The 21899-nt window shown below is 43.1% G+C and overlaps 1 protein-coding gene and 1 pseudogene across 2 annotated transcripts in view; both read left to right on the forward strand.

Moving 5' to 3' along the window:
- The window catches only part of LOC311027906 (TBC1 domain family member 20), a 27714-nt gene extending 26430 nt beyond the window's left edge, over positions 1-1284 (forward strand). Inside the window, exon 10 of the transcript XR_014598650.1 lies at positions 1238-1284. The gene's annotated coding sequence lies outside the window, so the exon portion shown is untranslated. The remainder of the gene's footprint in view (positions 1-1237) is intronic.
- The window catches only part of LOC311027473, a 17553-nt pseudogene extending 2339 nt beyond the window's left edge, over positions 1-15214 (forward strand). Inside the window, exons 2-4 of the transcript in view lie at positions 13824-14174; positions 14746-14764; positions 15088-15214. The product of the transcript in view is annotated as an uncharacterized misc_RNA (transcript). The remainder of the gene's footprint in view (positions 1-13823; positions 14175-14745; positions 14765-15087) is intronic.
- The last annotated feature ends 6685 nt before the right edge of the window (positions 15215-21899 follow it).

Consider the following 21899-nt stretch of genomic DNA (forward strand, 5'->3'; position numbering starts at 1 on the left):
CCCCATAGAAAAGAGCCATTTATAACCACATTTATAAAGGTAGTAGTCCATTCTAATAGATATGCGTGTATCTGTCACCGAACCTCGTCGTCCGTGTCTATATCACGGAACCTCGCCGTCCGTGTCTATATCACGGAATCTCGCCGTCCGTGTCTATATCACGGAACCTCGCCGTCCGTGTCTATATCAGGGAACCTCGCAGTCCGTGTCTATAACCTCGCCGTCCGTGTCTATATCACGGAACCTCGCTGTCCGTGTGTATGTCACAGAATCTCGCTAAGGGAACAGAATTGAACTGACGTTTTATGATGACAGGACAACAAGCTGAGCCTTCAACAACTGTGAGGGTCAGGGTGATATATTTGGTGTTGAAAATGAACTAAATATTGCTTCAAATGTGGCGTTTCCAAGTCAGAAAGCACGTCCATCGAGTGACATCTGTACGGGGCATTCCGTGTGTAGACCACGGGAGGTCAGTGGCATTGTTTTGCGTTACCGTGATTTGCTTCGTCATTTCACAGAATTTTGGGTGTTTCCGTAATATTGTCACGGCCTTTGAGTTAAGGGGCCGTGGCCATTTCGCGGATATCTGTGAGACCAGGTTGGCTATTTTGTGTATGGACTTCTGTACATGTGTGTATACTCTGATCTTACTCTGGTGACAGTTTGATGAAGCCAACAGTGATGAAGTCACTTGCCTGGCTATGCTCCAACTCCGTGGGATGCCTCCGGTGTGTGTGTGTGTGTGTGTGTGTGTGTGAGAAAGAGAGAGAGAGAGGTTGTGTTAATTGCTAATCACCAATGTGGGTTTGCTTTCTTTAACATGCTGCTTCAGACCAGAAAAAAAATAAAAATCCTGATTAATGACATGATCCGTCACCCCGGCGATATAATGATTAACGACATGATTCATCACCATGGCAATACGATGGAAATAAAGCCATTAATTCTACTGATCAGATGACAGAGGGGTGGTGATGGGGGCGAACGAGACAGACAGGAAGGGTGTAACTTAGGAAAATGTAAAGAGGGACAAGTGGAGAGTAAGAAATCTTGTATGTGATGAATGGAATAGAAGGGAAAAGAAACATGGAGAACATGTGAAGACGTGATGAAATAAAGAAGTAAATTCAGTTTGAGGAGACGATAAAATAAAAGGAAAGACAGATAAATAGAGGACTGGAGGTTTTTAATTGCAAATGTCAGTCTCTCTCTCTCTCTCTCTCTCTCTACTCAGACTCGAGACAGGACGTCACATTACCAACTGTGTCGTCTCTGCAGACATGAAGGGGAAGAGAAACGGTGGGAATGTCATTGTTAACGGCAGACTGATTCAGTCAGCCCTCTCAGACTCAAGTCAACTGCTTTTATCTTGGTTGGTGTGCTCTTTAACTGTCTGCAGGGGCTAATAATAATAATCTACACAGATTGTGAAAGAAAGTGTTTTAGTAAAAAAAAGTTTGGATTACACCATTAACATTACTAATACAAGATAACGGACAAGATAATGAGTAGTGAGCATGTAATGGACTGAAGCCTGTGCCTTTTCAGTTCCTTCGGTTACTTATTCAGCTGTGCCAGTGGATAAATCTAAAGTTCAGATGAAATACACAACATTATGTGTTTAAATTGTGTCATTCAACACTGTTATTTGAGGAAAATATCAGAGAGTCTCTCCGTGTTTGTCTTGGATTGACAGCAGTCTGAGAGCTGTGTTATGTGAATGAGAGATGACCTAAATCAACTGGTTCTGTATCTTTATCTCCGGGCAGACAGTGAGCTGTTAGCTCCATTGAAGAGTGAGGACCATGCAAGACCAAAGTGTTATATGCAGGTACGTTTGTATGCCGTTCATTAGTTGTTAAGCTTTAATCTGCTGGAATGAACAAAATCTCCTTTTTTACATCAAGGTTGGATTTTGACATGGACTTGTTTTGTTTTTTTTTCATTCAGGGACACAAAACACAGACACAAAAACAGAAAAAAAAATTATATCTGCATGAGCAGTAAGCCCTCCCTCCATTATTTAAAGTGAACAGGCATGACCTGCATTTTGAAAATTCTGACACTGAATCCATAATAAATAAACGTACCATACAGTATAGTGTCTGCGACTCGCTGTGTGCAGCCTGAAGGGAGTTTCACCGGATTCAGTGGATAGATGTTGTATATCACAGACTTAATACAATCGTATTAAAACATCAAAGAGTTTCAAAGAGTTTCATCAGTGCCGTTTTCAATGGAAACATTCTCTCGGCCTAAATAAGGAATCGCAGTTTTCATTATTATTGGTTTTAGTGGGTTTTCTAGTGTGTGTGTGTGTGTGTGTGTGTGTGTGTTCATGAGTGTGCACACATTTTGTGATTGATATGAAACCAGATCGTTTTGTTGTTTGCTGACAGGTGGCTCTGAAGGACAAGGGACGCGTGTGTGTGTGTGTGTGTGTGTGTGTGTGTGTGTGTGTGTGTGTGTGTGTGTGTGTGTGTGTGGTGTCATCACACCTACCTCTGTACATCCTCAGTTATGTCTTTCAGGAGGGCAGCTGGTGTATTAGTTGTTATTCTTTCTCCTCCTGGACCTCAGAGACATACAGCGACTTATTCCTGACACATACACTTTGATCACCAAACAAGTGTGTGTGTCTGTGTGTGTGTGTGTGTGTGTGTGTGTGTGTGTGTTTAGTTTTCTGATATGATGCAACACTAGTTTTTATGGTCCAATAAACACTCTTAGGGTGCTAAAGCTTTAGCAGGCATCTTTGCGATCTAATTAAATACTGGACGCACAGCGCTGAAACTGCCATCAGCCCTTTTTGTTACACAACGGTAAGTTAATCAAGAGGCTCATTTGGCAAGTAATCAGTGTTTGCCTTTGAATACACAGAAGATTGTGGAAAGAGAATCGGTTGTATTTGTCTTGTTTTCTCCCTCTCTCTCTCTCTGTTGTTATTCTTTTATCCTCCTGTGTTTCATGTTCTCCCCTCCTCTTTTCTTTGTAATTTCCTTTCTTTTCAAATTTTCTTCTCTACTCGTGTCTCACCCACCCCATCCCCTTCCCTTTATTCTCTAACCTATTATTGTCTTGTTTCTCCCAAAAAAGTGGACGTAGTCATCGTCACCCATTGGCCCTTTAGGATCCTGTATTGAAGCCTCGAGCTCGGCATTTCGCCCGTTGTCATCTTGAATTCTGGCTCTCGCCATCTTGGAATCTTTTCAACCAGGGAACTGAATAGGCTATATTTGGAATGCAGAGGAGCGACAGGTGGATCTGACCAACACACATTACTGCATCTGGCTCTGTCCGGCTTATGACTCAAAGCTGTTAACAAAGCCAGCTTCAATAATTCTAAGTTACCTTTATGGCTAAGGGTTGAAGTAATCTTAGTAGCTAATTGCATTGGTAGTGTGTTAGTGTGGTAACGTTGTAGCGTCGTAGCCTGCTAACATGCTAACATGGCAGCATGGTAATGTGGTAGCATGGTAGTATGGTAGCATAGTTATGTGGTAGCATGGTAGTGTTGTAGCATGGTAGTGTGGTAGCATGGTTACGTGGTAGCATGGTAGTGTGGTAGCATAGTTATGTGGTAGCATGGTAGTGTGGTAGCATAGTTATGTGGTAGCATGGTAGTGTGGTAGTTATGTGGTAGCATGGTAGTGTGGTACCATAGTTATGTGGTAGCATGGTAGTGTGGTAGTTATGTGGTAGCATGGTAGTGTGTGAGCAAAGTTATGTGGTAACGTTGTAGCGTGATAACTTTGTCATTGACTTATCAGACTTCTTTTTTCCAACCAGAGGTGTCACCCCCTGATGGCCAGTAGAGAGAATGCAAGTTAAAGGCACTTCAGCGTTGCACTTTTCAGAACCAGAGGTTGCAGTCTGGTTTCTCTTTTTCATTTCCTGTCTACTCGGCTCTCCCCTCCTCACTTTCCTTTCACTTCTCTCCTCTTTTCGTTGCCATTTATTTCCTTTGTTTAACTTCCCTATCCTATTTGTTCCTCTCCTTTTTTCCTCTTCCCCTTTCATTGTCATCATCTCTGCTATTGTTTCCTTGCAGGACTTACTTAGGTCTTCTCCCCTCTCATATAATCTTCACCACCACAGGTTCTGAGTGCAGTAACAGCTGGAGCAAATATTGCCAACACAAGCGAAACACTCTTATTGGGGCGTTTCTGAGTGTGTTTGTGAACGAGAGAGTGAAAGAAAGAGAGAGAGACATTAAGAGCGAACATATGAATGTGAGTCTGCCAATGTCCCTTGTGTGTGTGTGTGTGTGTGTGTGTGTGTGCGTGTGTCTGTGTGTGTGTGTGTGTGTGTGTGTGTCTGTGTGTGTGTGTGTGTGTGTGTGTGTGTGTGTGTGTGTGTGTGTGTGTGTGTGTGTGTGTGTGCGCGTGTCTGTCTGTGTGTGTGTGTGTGTGTGTGTGTGTGTGTGTGTGAGTACTGACCCACTTTGTCTGCCATGCAGCAGCAGCTTGTGCAACAGAGCAGGATGTGCATTTTTTAACAGCAACAGTCTCCTGTGCTCTGAACAGACGCACCATGACAAAAAAAGATGTTTCACATACATGCAAAAAATACCTGCACATTAACATATACCATTTGAGCATGTACAAAATTTGACTGTACAGTTTGCTTTCCCCTACACTTTTATATCTTTCTATGTTTAATTTTTGAATGCATTTTCTTCCAAATCTTATTTGTAGTCATATTCCTATATTTGTATATACTATATACTTTGTTACACCCCAGCCTTTTAGTCCATGCATTCTTACCATGAATATAGTTTGACAAGAAGTATCCGACTGTATAAAGCATCTGTAATTGTTTTGTAAATAGTTTATGAATGCTTGATAACCCAACTTGGGTGTAATCATATAATGATCAGCATGTTGTGGTACTTTTCAGGCTGGTTTTAGTGTCGTTTCTGAGGCAGGCAGAGAGGCATGACACAGAACGCTGCAGCAGCACTTAAGTGGATTAAATGAAAAACTGAATGACTTTAATATTTAAAGCCGCTGCTACAGTTTGTAAAAATAAATACTTTAACACTCAGTGCCATCTTGTACGTGATCACACTTTCTTCATGCTCCCATCACTGTGTTAGTCTTCCAATCTGCATTTTTCTCTCCGGTGCTTTTTTAGCGTGATGCGTGCCAAAGTAAAGTACATGAAAGCAACCATTCACTCCTAGCGCTACAGAAGCCCATGTCTAACCCTGGGGAAAAGAACAAGGAACAAAAATGAAAATACCCATGGATGTATCGCACTGGACATCTGATCTTTTAATATTTTACGTAAACTTTGTTTATACAATGTCTTGAGAAGCAAAAGGACAAATGCTTTACAACAGAAAAACTAAATAAAAAAAACAAGTAAGAACAGGGAATAACATATATTTAATAATATAATATGATATAACTTTTAACAAAAACATTTTAATACATTTTAAGGCCTTGTTTTTCACTGTTTGTTTTCCAGGTGGAAGATATTGCATAGCAATAGTACAATAAACGCATGCAGATAAATTAACAAAGATGCATCCACAATATACCATAATACATGCACATTTACATACATGCATATATATATATATATATATATACATATTTGTGCTGTATGAACATACATGCACACACACACACACACACACACACACACACACACACACACACACACACACACACACACACACACACACACACACACACACACACACACAGACACACACAGCAATCGAACACACACACATGCTCGAGGAAATGAGCTAATCACACAGTGAGTCATCAAATGAGGATTACTCTGCTGCTCTCTTCTCCTCCTCCACCCCAGTAATGGTAGTATCATGTATATTCTATGAGAGATAAAAACAATAGGCCAATTGGGGTGACTTTTTACGTGTGTGTGTGTGTGTGTGTGTCTGTGTGTATGTGTGTGTGTGTGTGTGGGTGTGTGTGTAGGGGAGAGAGAGAAGGCATGGAGGCAAACAGAAGGCTAATGGTTTTCCTTTAATAAACCACTGTACCGCTCTCAGTCGATTCGCCTTCACACGCAAACAGACAGCCATGACTAAGATTAGCCTGAGGATGAACACAACAATAAACACAGAGGAGAGGAGAGGAAGGAGAGAGGAGGAGACGAGAGAGGAGGAGAGGAGGAGGAGAGGATAGTGTGGACAGACCATCAGATACCCTGTAATTTCATATCCTTGCATCATTCATCTCTCCTGTCCAGGGAGCTCTATGTATGTTTGTGTGTGTGTGTGTGTGTGTGTGTGTGTGTGTGTGTGTGTGTGTGTTACATTTTTGCTCACGTCTAATCATATTATTGCATGCATGCATGTGTGCACCCCATCATTATTTCCTAGGTTTTCTCATCCCCCTTGTCTCCATCACACCTTCTGAAAAATGTGAAACATGTTATTTGTTTCTGTGTACAGGATCTGTTGCACTTTTGCTCTGTTTCTGGCACACAGACACACATGTTGTCCACTTATCATAACTGATAGGAATATGTATTGAATAGGATAGGAATAGCTACATATAACCAGCTGTTTGCAGTGGATGTTTTCAGCATTTAGTTCATCTCATACCTGATTCTAAAGGCTGTCAGCTAACCACTGGATGAAAAGATCAAGCTGCTTCGGTTTTCCTTTTATTCTTCCATGACATGCGCTTTAACTGGTAGTGCTGTGGTGTTGTCTAAGGCTAATGGTTTTCATAATATTCATACTTATATCAGTGATGAGAGATAACTGGGCACATCAATGGGAAAGTAACCATTTTATTAGAGGCTGTAGGCTAAACAGCTGTCCAAAACATTCATTTAAATAGAAAACGATTCGATAGGTTGAATATTTTTAAGGTTCCTCCTTGAATTTAACGTTACAAGAAGCTCTTGAACCCAAGTATACAAGTCACAGTGATTAAATAATGAAATTGGGTTTCTTCTAGTTATTTCCTCTCGTGCTGAGATTTTTTTGGGAGGAATGTCCGTGTTACTGAAGATAGCTTGGGTCTGGTTGGGAACCATTGCTTTTGAGGGCCTGTAAAGCCCAGTGAGACAGTCCTTTTTTTTTTAAATATAGCAAAGTAGTGTCAGTTACATCTGAAGTCGTGCAAAAATGCATTGAAACATTAACATACTACATTTCATCCACAGAAGGGCTCAACGTTTAGTGTCATTATATCAAGATTTTAAACTGAAACGTTTTTTCTTAAACTCAGCTTAATTATATCCTTATGTCAAGATATTGCTCTATCTATAATCTATTATCCTAACAACAGTGTGCACACTGTGTGTGTTGATGTATGAGATGTTAGGAAAGGAAGCACTTCTGAATTGTGCTGTTCAGGTAAATTAGACACCAGTTTCTCATATCTGTTCTCCAGAGACGGCTGCAATACTGTCACAGCAGCGTAGCTGGCTTATTACAGCTATGGCTTTATCGATCCACACACACACACACACACACACACACACACACACACACACACACACACACACACACACACACACACACACACACACACACACACACACACACACACAGGAATATGCTTGCATCTTGCACTCAGAGAGACAACACCTGCATGCCACAAAGTTATGCTCAGGAGCAGAAAGACACACACACACACACACACACACGCTGTGTGCGACACGTGGAAATGCAGATATAAAAGTTGATTGGGTCCACACATTTTTGCCACACACACACACACACACACACACACACACACACACACACACACACACACACACACACACACACACACACACACACACATACACACACACACACACCTTAGGTCATTAAGGACTCCTACTACTGTGTCCTGTAAGCAATTTAGTTCCCTGGTGGACTGGTAATATACCGCTGTGTGTGTGTGCGTGTAGATGTGTGTGTCAGCGTGTCAGCTGTTTTGTGCCTGTTAAGCCAGAGTTACAGTTTCTCAGCTGGCTTGGGAACAGTTTGTTAGCTAGCTTAGGGACGAGGATGTGCTGAAAAATCATTACACAGGAAATTGGTTAAAGGGAGGTTTCAGGTTTGGGTTTTTTCCCCCCTCCTTTACTTCCCATTTTAGTTCTGTATTAGTCATTTCTTAATACTGCTTTGAATTATTCTCCTGATTCCTTTATCAGGTTTTAATATTTTTTTATTATGGGCTATTTATAGTCTTTTCTATCTTGTTATATGTTTTCAGAGATGTAATCTATTCTACTGCTTATGTCTCTTTCTAGTTGTTCACTCGAGGTTACTAAATGCTGATTTAACTAAAATGCAGTTGCATTATCTCTTGATGCTGTAAAATTGATTTGAACTCTCTTTTCACGTAAGCAAACAAGCTAACTTTATTGAAATAGCAATTTACAAACTGGGGGTTACAGGGTGCTTTTTAAAAATAAGAAAGATAAAAGAGACAGAAGAAAATATTTTCAGACAAGGAGAAATAAGTGCACAGCCTCCAAACTAAACATTTAGAAAATAAAGTGAAAAAACAACAACATAAGAAAACGTTTTAGGAGCAATAAGCAGCCCTGACCCTGAAACAGCCAGAAGTCCCCATTAAGCCTAATTGTCACCTCAGTTTGGCAGCAATGGCTGACTTAATATTGTGTCACCACCATTGTCAGTTGACATGTTATTTTACATGACTGGTGTTGAGGCTGCATGAAAGCTTAGAAATCTGTACTGTATTTTTCTCATAAAATGAGAAAGTTTTAATTTTCCCTCAAAATTCGGCCTTTTTTTCTGGATAAGATGTGAATTAACAAATACACAAAGTATATATTTTATATAAAAGATTACATAAATGTGGGGTCTCTTAAGTGGTGTCCCGATTTTGTGACTTCATTTAATTGATAGTGACCTGAAAGTGCACCTAAAAGACAAACAGTGACACACATTTTCACTTTCTATGAGTTTCGCTCTACTTAGAGCCGTTTTACATGCTTCTTAACGACTGGTGCAATATGCAGGAGAGGAGAGGAAAAGTAGGTCTGTGGTGCTGCAATGCTTCTTAAAAAAAAAAAAAAAAAAAAAAATAGCTGACGGGGCAGAAAAGGTAGAACTCTGATCCATATTCATATTTCTGTTCATTTAACTAAGAACTCTCTACAACTGTGTATTCACACTGAAGAATCACTCGTTTTCAGGAGGATGTGAAGTCGGATTGCTTTTGCATAATTATAACGTGTGGTTAGCACACACACACACACAAACACACACACACACACACACACACACACACACACACACACACACACACACACACACACACACACACACCGGTGAGGTGTTTCTCGGTTGTACCACACACACACTCTCTACAGCCTTCTGCAGAAATTACACATTCAGTTTAAGGGCTCGTTTTTCATTAACCTTTATTTGTCTGGGTTAAGCTGGTTGAGCAAACGTGCTGTTTTTCATTACTTTCCGTTCACACACATTCACGCCGGTGAGCCTCGCTAAAAGAGAACCTGAGACATATTTATTTCAAGCAACAGTTCATTAATTTTGCTTATACCTTGAGGAAGTCTAAAACCCACAAGAGGATGAATTTGGTGATTTGAACAGATGAATTGCATCTCTGCTTTTTTATTTTAAAATTCTGAAAGCATCCACCCTTCCACTTCACAGCAGAAGGAAATGTGAGGAGCTCCGACCCTTAAAGCTTTCAGACCAATTATTGAGGCATTAGGTGGTGATTTTTCCTGCTTTCTCCTGAGTTTAATTACTTATGTGTGCATTCTTTTAAAGAAACCGCCGCACAGACAGTCCTAATGTGTTGAACCAAACCATGTTTTACTCTTAGCTGTGTCACTGTCCTGCATAATCACAGAAAAGCTTTTTTGGGCATCCCCTTAGTTACTGTTGCTACGCCCGTGAAGCTTTCTGTCCTTGCACGACATATGAAGTTTAAAACAATAACGGTGGCAGATGAACATATTTCTTAACAGTTTTTGGAGCAACGGGTCCTTGAATTCAGGCAGAGGTAGAAAAAAAAGACTAGCCCTTGACGGGTTAACTTTGTACGATGAAATGACGACTGTCACTGAAAGATTAGGTGGTTAGGTTAAGTGTAAATATGTGCTTAATATATTTAATATATATTATGCAAATCTCATGTCTAAAAAGACATGATATCACTTTGTCAACATAATATTCGTGTTGAGAATCCATGACAAAAACAACAGTTCTAAGTAATATTTTGGTGTAAATTATTTTCACAAAATATAAAAGATATGCAATTGGAGTAAACGTCGCACCTATGTAATGATACGTGACTCATATCCATATTTTTCTTTTACTTTTACTTTTTTATCTTTAACATACAAAACAAAGCGGCGCTTATTCTTTTCTGAAGCTCATAGCCAAGTAAACTCTTGCTGACTCATCATAAATCAAAGCGCTGCTGTGGCCTCTGAAGGAAACGGTAGCAGCGGTAGCCGCAGAGAGTTTTTGCCTCCGAGCAGATCAATAACATTGTAATGAATTGTACTCAAACACACGGAGGTATTTTTCATTATTTACGTTCCGAGTTGCCTTTTGAAGTGTAACGGAGTCTAGCGGAGAGCTAATTTCTCTGGTGGGAAGAGAAAGGCAACAAAGAAACGTTTCCAATGCTCTTCACTTATTTGAGTCTGGGTTAAAAGGAGAGAGGCAGAGAGGCAGAGGTTAGAGAGAGAGAGTGTCATGTGCAGAATCAGCAAAGTGTGTATGTGCAGGTGTGTTCTCACAGGTGTGTGTGTTTGTGTGTGTGTGTGTGTGTGTGTCAGAGGAGGCTCGAGGGGAAGTAGCACCAGTTTCCTGCTTCTTTCCGTCGCTTCCTAAAAAATCAATTCCAGCTGCAGCAGAGCGTCTTTCTCCTCCTCCTGTCCTTTCTCTTACTGTTCCTCCTCCTCTCTCTCTCTCTCTACCTTCATCCACACTCATCCTCTCTCTACATGTGGACCTTTTCACAGTTTTGATGCTTAACTTGAGTCTTTTTATGTAAACTTTCTGCTGCTGCAGTTCCTGATTTTGCTGTGAATCCTCTATTTACATAAACATCAACATAACAACAATACAAATATGTGGCAACGTGTTTGACTGTGTTTCTATTTAGGTCTGACTTTGCTGCAGACAGACCTCCTCAGCATCAAGTCCTGCTGTGGGCTGTTTCTTGAACACAGGTCAGAGGTCACGGGGGCTTTTGTGACAGGCAGCAGGGATTGAACCGAGGCAGGAATATGGAGTTTGCTGCAAAAAACATACACGTGTGGGTGGACTATGTAATATTTGTAAACTTAATTCCAACATGCTTTAATACTACAGCAGCACAGCGAGGTGGTGCGCACAAAAAAAAAAGGGTCAGATAATTTATGTATCGGTAGGATGTGGTAATGGCAGGTAGATTCACAGACATGATATGGATGATAGAGCAATAGACGTTTTACTATGTGAATAAATTGTAACTGACAAGTGTAATTTTTTTTCTACTTGCATTTATCAAACTCTTTTAGAAGCAATTTAGATCCCAACCAAGTCCATTCTTCCTCAATTGACACGCGCACACACATGAGCAGCACACACACACACACACACACACACACACACACACACACACACACACACACACACACACACACACACACGGTGAGGTGTATTGGCAACATACATCTTCATTAGTGTCCAGTCATATCTCTGTTCTGCTCACACTTTGTGGCTCCAGTTTCTTTGTTTCTCCCTCATGAATGTTAAAATCTCAGAGTATTAACACTCTGTCATATTTGGGCATAATGACTGAGAGATGCTCAGAGGATTGTTAAGTTATATTTCCAGTTAATCATAGTTATGCTCAGACAGAGAGAGAGAGAGACAGAGAGAGAGAGAGAGAGAGAGAGAGAGAGAGAGAGAGAGAGAGAGAGAGAGAGAGAGAGAGAGAGAGAGAGAGAGGGGAATAATGAAAAATAAGACTGTATTTCCATTAAATTGCAATGAGTGAAATTGATGGCAACAATATTTCCTGACTGATGTCGAGTTTGAAGGCAGATAGCTTCAGCCCCAAACAAAAGATGATCTTTGTAAATATGATCTTCCAAATCTTTTCAGCTCGATAAAAAATGATAGAAAGTTAACATAATTCCATATTTTCATATCTTGACATCATAATAAATCTATAGCTGTTTGGGTCCCTGGTGTTTTCTTCCTGAAATGGTTGTTGGCCTGGTGGATGGTGACCGTGAGTGGCCACGTCCTGTGCGTGTGATGTCACTCCTGAGATTAGCGGTTAGCCAGCTATTTGAACACCACCACAACGACCCGGGCCAATAAATTCAAGCAATTTGATGTAATCTGTGTGATTCCAGTCATTCTTCTCCACCGCCTCGTCGTTTTCTATGAACACTTCCTCGGATTCTGTTTAATCAGAAGCCGCTGTATTTAGCAGCCATTTATCAACTCAATGCTCTCTCCTACTGTTCACTGCTGCACACATTTCCTCTTTAACACAGCACAATGTCGTGAACTGAGCTCAGGCTCCTCTTGGATGGAGTCTTTACTCAGTCAACCGCAGGCTAACTAGCTAATTAGTTCCCGGGCTACCTGCTGTGTTTGCCCTTGAGGTACGGCAGCGGTGTAATACCAGGGAGTGGGTGCAGATTTTGGGCAATGAATGTGTGTTTTACTATACGTAAGTGCCTGTCAATGTGTGCACGGTTGAGTGTATAGCAATGCAAACTTCAGCCGAAAGAAGAAACTTATAGTTGAATTAACACCTCTCTGAAAAGTAAAAAAATAAATGGAACATCTGTTGTCGTAGTTAATAAAGTGGCCCAAGAGTTTAAACAAATTATACAGTGTGAGTTCATGTTTCTGCCACTTTAGTGGAACTTCACCTCCTGTCTGACTTATGTAAGCTGCAGTTAAACACATACAAACTAAATTTGAGCAATAACATCCAATCACAGTGATGGGATCAGCATCTATTCTAGAATGGAAATCTGTGAATGCACAATGTGTCGATGCAGCCTCTACTTCGAGAGAGTACATTATCCGATATAAGGGGGGACACTTATTAATTTATATCCTTCAAATGAGCAGAAATTAATAGCAAATTGATGTATTAGTGATCTGAAGTCTGAGAGAACAGCCACAACACGTAACAAGCTCATAGAGCATTTGTGATTAAAAAAAACAAGTGTCGTCAAGAGAGGACATTAAACACCTGATAGACAGCCACAAGAATATTTATAACATATTTGAAAGGATAATTCAAAATTCTACACATAGTCGGTATAGTTTTTATAAATATAATGACTTGACTTGATCATTTTAAATAAGGTTTCTTGTTTCCATTCATCTTATATCAACTTCCAAGATGGGAAATTTGTACATTGATCGTAGATGTCAACACAAGTTGGATTTATGATGTTTGCCAAATGTGTTATTGTTTTGTTGTTTTTTAAAAAAATGTGATTCATGTGAAATAGAATTTGAACTGCTGGTCTCTCAGTTCCATACTACTGTACTTTAAAGCAGATTTGGAGAATGTAGTGCATTCAGAAAAGTTACAAATGTGTCACAAAATGCATATAATTCACTATTTTCATTCCAGATGTCATTTATTCAATAGATTTCATGTGTAATTCAGTGTATTGGGTTTGTCAGTGATGTGGTTTAAAGCTACACGTAAACTGGGAGGATCCTATCAGTCATATTTCACTCTGCTGCTGTTTTGAAAAGCGCCACACTATATTTCTTATCATAGTTATAAGTGTTAAGCAAAGAAGGAACAGCTGACGTCAGTTTCTCATCCTCTTCTTTGTGTTTTCATCCTGACCCACAGAGCTTGTCAGACTCCAGACAAAAAGGTCTACAACATCCCCGGCCTGACTCCCGACATGATGCAGCTCATCATACAGTTTGCATACACCGGCTCTGTTTCAGTGACAGAGGACAACGTACAGGAGCTGCTTCTAGCAGCCGATCAGTTCAACGTCATGGGCGTTGTGCAAATGTGCTGCGACTTCCTGGAGGGCCAGCTCTCCAGTTCACCGCCGTCTGCTTCTGCCCCGAACTGCAGCGCAAGGCCTACAGCTTCATCGTCGATCACTTTGAGGAGCTTGTTTTCTCTGAAGAGTTCCCGCAGCTCTCTGTGCAGCAACTCACCGCCATCCTTAACAGAGACGACCTCAGAGTGAGTAAGGAGAGCACTGTGTATGAGGCCGTCCTCCGCTGGGTCGCCCACGCACCCGAAGAAAGGAAAGACCACATCGCTGTACTCTTTCTTCTCCGTGGTTTCATCCTGATTGCAACAGTAGTCTGTAGGGCCACCTCTAGAGTCAAATCATTTGTCCTGCCCTGAAATGTTGCTTTCATGCTCCATATTGCTCTCACTGTCAACAAATACCATGAAGAGACCAAAACCGACACTAAATTAATCCTCAAGTCAAGTCTGTGTATCCAAAGCCGAATATAGCTTATTCCTCAGAGTCACAGACCTCCATTGCTCCATGAAAACATTATTAAAAAGACATCAGGTAGCCACACTGTTGCACTGGGTGTTGCACCAGTTGCACTCAATCCCACATACTGGTGGTGCTGTATGCTAACACTAACACTAAGACAGCAACTGATAAAGGTCTGCAACATATGCACACATATAAACATTTTGAATAGATTTTGTTAGGTAGGATAAAAGGACCGGTCTAAAGTACTGCCGTCCATTAACTTCAAATCAAACATTCTGTCCTGTTTTCTCTGTTCAGGTGCGGCTGGCCTCGATGGGTACAGAGTATGTGAGGATCAATGTGATGTCTAATGAACGGGTGCATCTATGCCATGGGAGGTTATGACGGGCACGCACGACACTCCACTGCAGAGCGCTTCAGCCCTGAGACAAACCAGTGGAGTCTCATTTCATCCATGCAGGAGAGACGACGTGACGCCAGCTCCGCGAGGCTCCACAACAAGGTGGCTCTCATAATTCTCAAATTATTATTATGTAGTGATATTTCAGATGAGTTATTACGAGTAGAAGCCAAGAAAAGTATTATTCTTAAATCATTTAATTGTTAAATCCTATTAAAGTACTTTCCTGTTTTTCCCAGGTTTACGTTTGCGGTGGTTTCAATGGGAACGAGTGCCTGCAGACGGCTGAATGTTACAGAACCAGAGACCAACCAGTGGACGACCATCAGGCTCATGACCTGCGTCCGCAGTGGCATCATTATGTAGCCCTGTGGCTATTAGTTTCATTCAGTCATTCAGATATTAACATGTTGTGTTAATACATAATGGTTTATGAAGTGTAAATATGTTAAAAAATGTTGGATTATAAAATGCTAAGAAACAGTGATTTCATGTTGTTACAATTCAGAGATAAAAAGGTGGTATTGACTTAAAAATCATTCATATGGCAATGGCAGCACAAGGAGACCTCGATTGTTGTGGAGTAGTGAAGCATCCTTTTTTTTTTATTCTCCCATCTTTGTATGTCTGTAAAGCCAATCCTGTCCTCACCTTGCTCAGGTGGGCGGGACTTAGCGTCACCTCGAGGTCGCAGCAAAGTTAGCGGTAGCAGAGCCTGCTTTATCGGCGTCCGAGTTGGATAGCTGTAAACTGTAAAAGTATAAACACTCCTAACTCCCAAGACTGACGAAGAGTCGTCCATGGTCGATGTGTGTGAACTCTGTGAAGCTGCCAGAGGACCGGACATTTGCCATAAGAGGGAGAGAGTGAGGACCGGGAGAGCCCTGGACCGTGGAGAGAGACTGTAGCTGCTGTACTTCAGCGTGGTTTCCCCTGCACAGTGTTGCTGCACGCTCGCCCCCTTGCCGCTGAAACTGCACCTTGCCTTTGCCCTTTCCCCCCATCTCCATCTCTGACTGTGAGGATTCGTGAGTACACTAACCCATTGCACGTGCTTTTTTGTTTATGCTGGTTAGAGTCCAGTGAAGCGGCCATTCGTTTTAGGCCTCCACGCTCACAAGCATCGAACGGGCCTGCAACGTTTGTTATTTTCATTTTCATTTTATAGCCCGGTGTGAATGTGTGAGTGAGTGTGGGCTTTGGACACGTGCGTTGACCTGGTCATTTTGATTTTGCATTCTCTCAGTGAGTCTAACAGTGGTCATTTGTGTCTAAAATCTTCCAGTGCATTATCTGAGGTTTTGAACTGTTATCCATGCATACTTAAAGGTCAACTGTGAACTAGTTAACTAATCCAAAATCCAATTCATGACTGTGTAATAAATATTTTGGTTATTTCAACTAAATCCTGTGTTCTAATTACATAAGAAAGTACTGTTTTGATAAATATAATTTAAGTTACAGAGAACTTTTATTTTAAAGGGGAAGTACCGAATTTTGTGTTTACTTCTTAAAACTTATTGGAGGCACCGCCATTTATTTTATTTCATTATCACAGTTAGCACAGGTAGCGCCAACCCTAGACGAACTCAGGCCCCGTCCCACTGTACTACAACACCCCAATCAGTCAGTAATTCTTAGCTACATGGGACTGGGGTTACATAAATGGAGGCACCGCTGGGATCAGTTCACTGTATGACCAACTAAATTTAAGTACTGTAGTCAAGATCAAACTCACATGCAATAATGACTCACTCACCCAACCCCGAGCTACGAGCTGAGCTACTGAAATGGTGTGATGATGTTAAAGTAGATACAGCCAATGCTTTGATACTGAGTAACGTACCTACAGACGCAGTTGTAGCTGATATAATCGAGTCATTGGAGGCCGTAAAAGCGCTCGGCCGAATTCGCTATAGAGCTCAAACATCAGTCTCACAGCTACAACAGAACGTGATACTATGTGAGTGTCAAAACCCAGTTGACCCTAAAACAGTTCCCCCTGAGATCTACCCCCTTAATGGAGGAACCCCATGGAAAGTGACCCTTCTCACACGTGCCACTGCCCAACCTGCTGACTTCACCCTGAAGTTGATGAACTTGCTGCAAAGTGAAGGTAAATCACTGGCTGATCTCCAACCATTATTCGAGCAAAGCGCACCCACACAGTCAGACCCAACCTCCATCATTCGTGCTGTGGGAGAGTTGCTGGAAAAAACAATGCGACCCCCACCAGAAAACAATGCTTTCCGCAGGTTACGTGTTTTTTCAGGAGTGATCCCCACACCTGCAGGAGAGGAGACCCTGGAAAACTGGCTTGAGCAGGCACAGGTAATGCTGGATGAGTGTGACGGTTCTGTAAAAGAGAAAAAGAAAAGGATTGTTGAAAGTGTAAAAGGTCCAGCATTTGAGATAATCCAAGCTGTGCGATACAATAATGCAGATGCGCGTCCAGAAGATTATTTAGCAGCCTTGGAAAATGCATTTGGGATCACAAAGTCTGGTGAAGATTTTTATTTTGTGTTCAGATCCTTGCAACAAAAATCAGGTGAGAGGCTATCCGATTACCTCAGGAGATTAGAGAAGGCGTTGTCAAAAGCTGTTCAGAAAGGAGGCCTTCCTCCTACGTCCCGAGACCGTGCACGCGCGGAGCAGCTATTAAGAGGTGCAGCATCAGAATCAGACATCCTGTTACTCCAGTTGCGTCTTAAAGAGAGGTTGAGGAACCCTCCCTCTTTCATGGAGTTACTGAGTGAGATCAGAGTAGAGGAAGATCAGAAGGTCACTAGACGAAATCTCACCACAAGTGCGCACACAGTACGTGCTGCAGAGGACAGTACAGTTCACTCTGCTGAAGTAGATGTTCTAAAGAGCCAAGTGAAAGCTTTAGAAGCCAAAGTACAGCAGCTATCAGTCAAAGAAAAAAACCCAGTGTTACATGTTGATCCTGAAGTGCAGTCACTGAAGGAACAGGTAGCTAGTTTGCAGCTGTTAAATCAGCTCAGAGAGCAATCAGCTATGCAAGAGACCCCCAGAGAAAGGGACCCCCATAGGTTTAGAGCAAAGCAGCCCTTTAAACCTAGGAAAAGCAGTAACACTACCGATGTCCAGAGTGTGTTTTGTTACCGTTGTGGAGAGGATGGCCACATCACCAAAAACTGCAGTGGCCCTGACAACCCCTCCAAAGTGATAAGTAAGCTAATCAGAAACAACCAAAAGCTAAGACAAAACCAAAAGGGCCCCCCAACCAGTTCCCTAGGGCTCAGTACGCCAGCAGACATCCCTAAAGGTTTAGTAGGTGAGTCTAGCATCGGGAAAGTCATAATTGAGGGCCGCACATGTGACGCTTTAATGGATGGTGGCTCTAACGTGTCAATTGTTTTTGAAGACTACTACAACAAGCACTTGTCCCATCTACCGCTTCACTCCATTTCAAGCCTGGAGCTATGGGGCCTAAGTCAGGCTAGTTACCCATATAAAGGCTACATCGCAGCTGAGATACAGTTTCTCGAAGATGGTGATCAGTGTGAGCCTAAGGTGGTGCTTGTTTTAGTCTGCCCAGAAGGTAATGGCCCTGAAAAGCTGCCACTCATCGTTGGCTCCAATGCCAGAGCATTCAGTCATGCCCCGCGGTCCAGTGAGGTTCAAGGTGACCCCAAGCTAGCTCGAACCATGCGTGTAAGTACACAGCTACCTGCCCAGTCTGCATCACACCTCCCTCGTAGTGATCCTCTGGCCGTAGTTAAGTGGAGTGGACCTGGACCTCTTACTGTACCTCCCGGTAGTGAGCGTTCAGCTATTTGTAAAGTATTGTGTAACGAAAATATCGAAGACAGCATCCTCGTGGTAGAGACTCCTTCCAACGGAGCTCTCCCAGCTGGAGTGTTAATGCCCCCCTGCGTCCTACTCTCCACCGAGATGGATTGCAACAGGTTTTCAGTGTTGTTACAAAATGAGTCTGCCAAACCAAAAGCCATCCCCAAAGGCACAGTGATCGCTTATGTGCACAAAGCAGAAGTTGTCACCCAGCTGCAGCAGGTAGAGACCCCAGCTAGCACACTTGACCCTGCTATCTTTAATTTTGGTGACTCTCCCATTCCAGAGAACTGGAAAAACCGACTGGCTCAAAAATTGGTTGATCGGCCTGAGGTTTTCTCCTTGTCAGAGTGGGATGTGGGTTTGGCGAAAGGGGTGGAGCACTGTATTAGGCTGAAAGACCCTAGCCCCTTTCGAGAGAGAGTCAGGCGTCTCGCTCCCGCAGAAATCGATGATGTCCGCAAACATCTACAGGAGCTCCTCGCCGCAGGGATTATCAAAGAATCCCGCAGCCCGTACGCTTCTCCCATAGTGATAGCTAGGAAGAAAAATGGTAAGATAAGGATGTGCATTGACTATCGTACTCTTAACCTGAAAACCATACCTGACCAATACACTCTTCCTCGGATCGATGATGCTTTGGCCAGCCTCACCGGGAGCCGTTGGTTTTCCGTGCTCGACCTTCGCGCTGGCTATTATCAAATCGCAATGTCCGAGGAGGACAAGGAAAAAACAGCATTCATCTGCCCGCTTGGGTTTTACCAATTTGAGCGGATGCCCCAAGGCATCACCGGGGCCCCTGCCACGTTCCAACGATTGATGGAAAAGGCAGTGGGAGATATGAACCTGCTTCAGTGTCTCGTTTACCTCGACGACCTCATCGTGTTTGGTCGCACCCTGGAAGAACACGAAGAACGTCTTCTGCGTGTACTTGACCGACTGGCAGAGGTCGGTTTAAAACTCTCACTGGACAAGTGCCAGTTCTGCCAGCCGGAAGTAAAGTACGTGGGACACATAGTGTCCGCAGCCGGTATTGCGACCGACCCCGACAAAATCAAGGCTGTAGCCCAGTGGCAGCCACCTACCCACTTAAAGTCGCTGCAGTCATTTCTGGGGTTCTGCGGTTATTATCGCAAGTTCATTAAGAACTATTCAGCCATAGTTCGCCCCCTTACTGATTTAACCAAGGGATACCCTCCTGTGAGGAAGGGGAAGAAGCCCGTCAAGTCCGATGTTAATGACTATTTTCGACCCGCTGAGCCCTTTGGCGAGCGCTGGACCCCAGCCTGTACCGATGCTTTTCGCCAAATCATCCAATGCCTTACCAGCGCGCCAGTGTTAGCTTTTGCAGACGCAACAAAGCCTTACATCCTACACGTGGATGCCAGCATGGACGGGCTTGGGGCGGTCCTCAATCAAGAATACCCCGAGGGGTTGCGACCTGTGGCATTTGCTAGCCGTAAGCTATGCCAATCAGAGAAAAACTACCCGATCCACCAACTTGAGTTTCTGGCTTTGAAGTGGGCCGTGGTGGATAAGTTCCACGATTACCTCTATGGTGCCAGGTTCACGGTGAGAACCGACAACAACCCGCTCACCTATGTTCTCACCACGGCGAAGTTGAGCGCTACTGGCCATAGATGGTTGGCGAACTTAACTACCTACGACTTTGACATTAAGTATAAGCCCGGCCGAGAAAATGTGGATGCCGACTGGTTGTCGCGGAACGCCATGGAAGAGGACGACGGATGGAGACACATCCCTCAATCAGGTGTTAAGGCTCTCTGTCGCCCCTTTAGTGTCACTCAGTCAACTAAACTGCCCAATCGCCTCATAGACCAATTGGGAGTTCCCCCAACTGTCATTCCCCCTGCTTATGCTTTATCCACTCACCTTGGAGTGAGTTCCTTGGAACAGCTCAGCAATGAGGAGCTGCGCAAAGCACAGGCAAAAGATCCTGCCATCGGTATCGCCAAACAAGCAGTTCAAAGTGGAGTCTGGCCTGCGACCTCCCAAAGCCACACAGATGTTGCTTTGCTGCAACGAGAAAGCAGCAGGCTTCTGATAAAGTCAGGCCTGTTGTACAGGAAAACCACCAGACCGGTGGGCAGCCAGATTTTCCAGCTGGTCCTCCCCAGTGAACACCGTCTTAAAGTGCTCAAGTCTGTTCATGATGATTCTGGCCATCTCGGAGTTGACCGCATCACAGACCTTGTGAAAGATAGATTTTATTGGCCCAAAATGGCCTCTGACATTTCCCAGTACATCAAAAACTGTGGCCGGTGTGTTGCTCGTAAAACGTTACCTCATAGGGCCGCACTTTTGAAACAGATAACCAGCAGTGGGCCCCTCGACTTAGTGTGTATAGACTTTCTGTCTATAGAGCCTGATTCAAAGGGTTTGACCAACGTTCTTGTGGTAACAGACCACTTCACCCGATATGCACAGGCTTATGTGACAAAAGATCAAAAAGCAACCACCGTCGCCAAGGTGCTGGTCGAGAAATTTTTCGTGCATTATGGTCTGCCATCCAGAATTCATTCTGACCAAGGGCGCGACTTTGAGAGCCGTCTCATCAAAGAGCTCTTGGGAATGTTAGGCATCAAAAAATCCAGAACGAGTCCATATCACCCTCAAGGTGACCCGCAGCCAGAACGTTTTAACAGAACGCTCTTGTCCATGCTTGGCACTCTTCAACCAAGTCAGAAACAAAAATGGAGCCAATATGTCAGTTCGCTCGTCCACGCCTACAACTGTACCCGTAACGATGCGACGGGTTACTCTCCATACTGCTTGATGTTTGGGCGTGAGGCTCGCCTGCCCATTGATCTGTGTTTTGGAACTTCTCCGGACGGAGGTGGTTTTAGCGACTACTTACAGTATGTTGACAAGCTAAAAAGTGATCTGAAAAGGGCATACGAGTTAGCAGTGACAGTTGCTAATAAGTCACATGACAAAAACAAGAGGTACTATGACAACAGAGTGAGAGACCAAGTGTTGGAGAAAGGAGATCGTGTGCTCGTACGAGCTCTGGGCTTGCCTGGAAAGCACAAGCTCGGCGACAAATGGCGTTCTGACCCTTATGTTGTTGTCGAAAAACTACCAGACTTACCTGTGTACAGAGTAAAACCTGAAAAGGGAAGAGGTGTGGTCAAGACCCTGCACAGGGACCACCTTTTACCCATAGGGTATCTGGTCAGGTTTCCCTCAGATGTGGAGATGAAGCGTCTACCAC

The sequence above is a fragment of the Eutrigla gurnardus genome, assembly GCF_963514095.1.
Source record: "Eutrigla gurnardus genome assembly, chromosome: 17".
Classification (NCBI taxonomy): domain Eukaryota; kingdom Metazoa; phylum Chordata; class Actinopteri; order Perciformes; family Triglidae; genus Eutrigla; species Eutrigla gurnardus.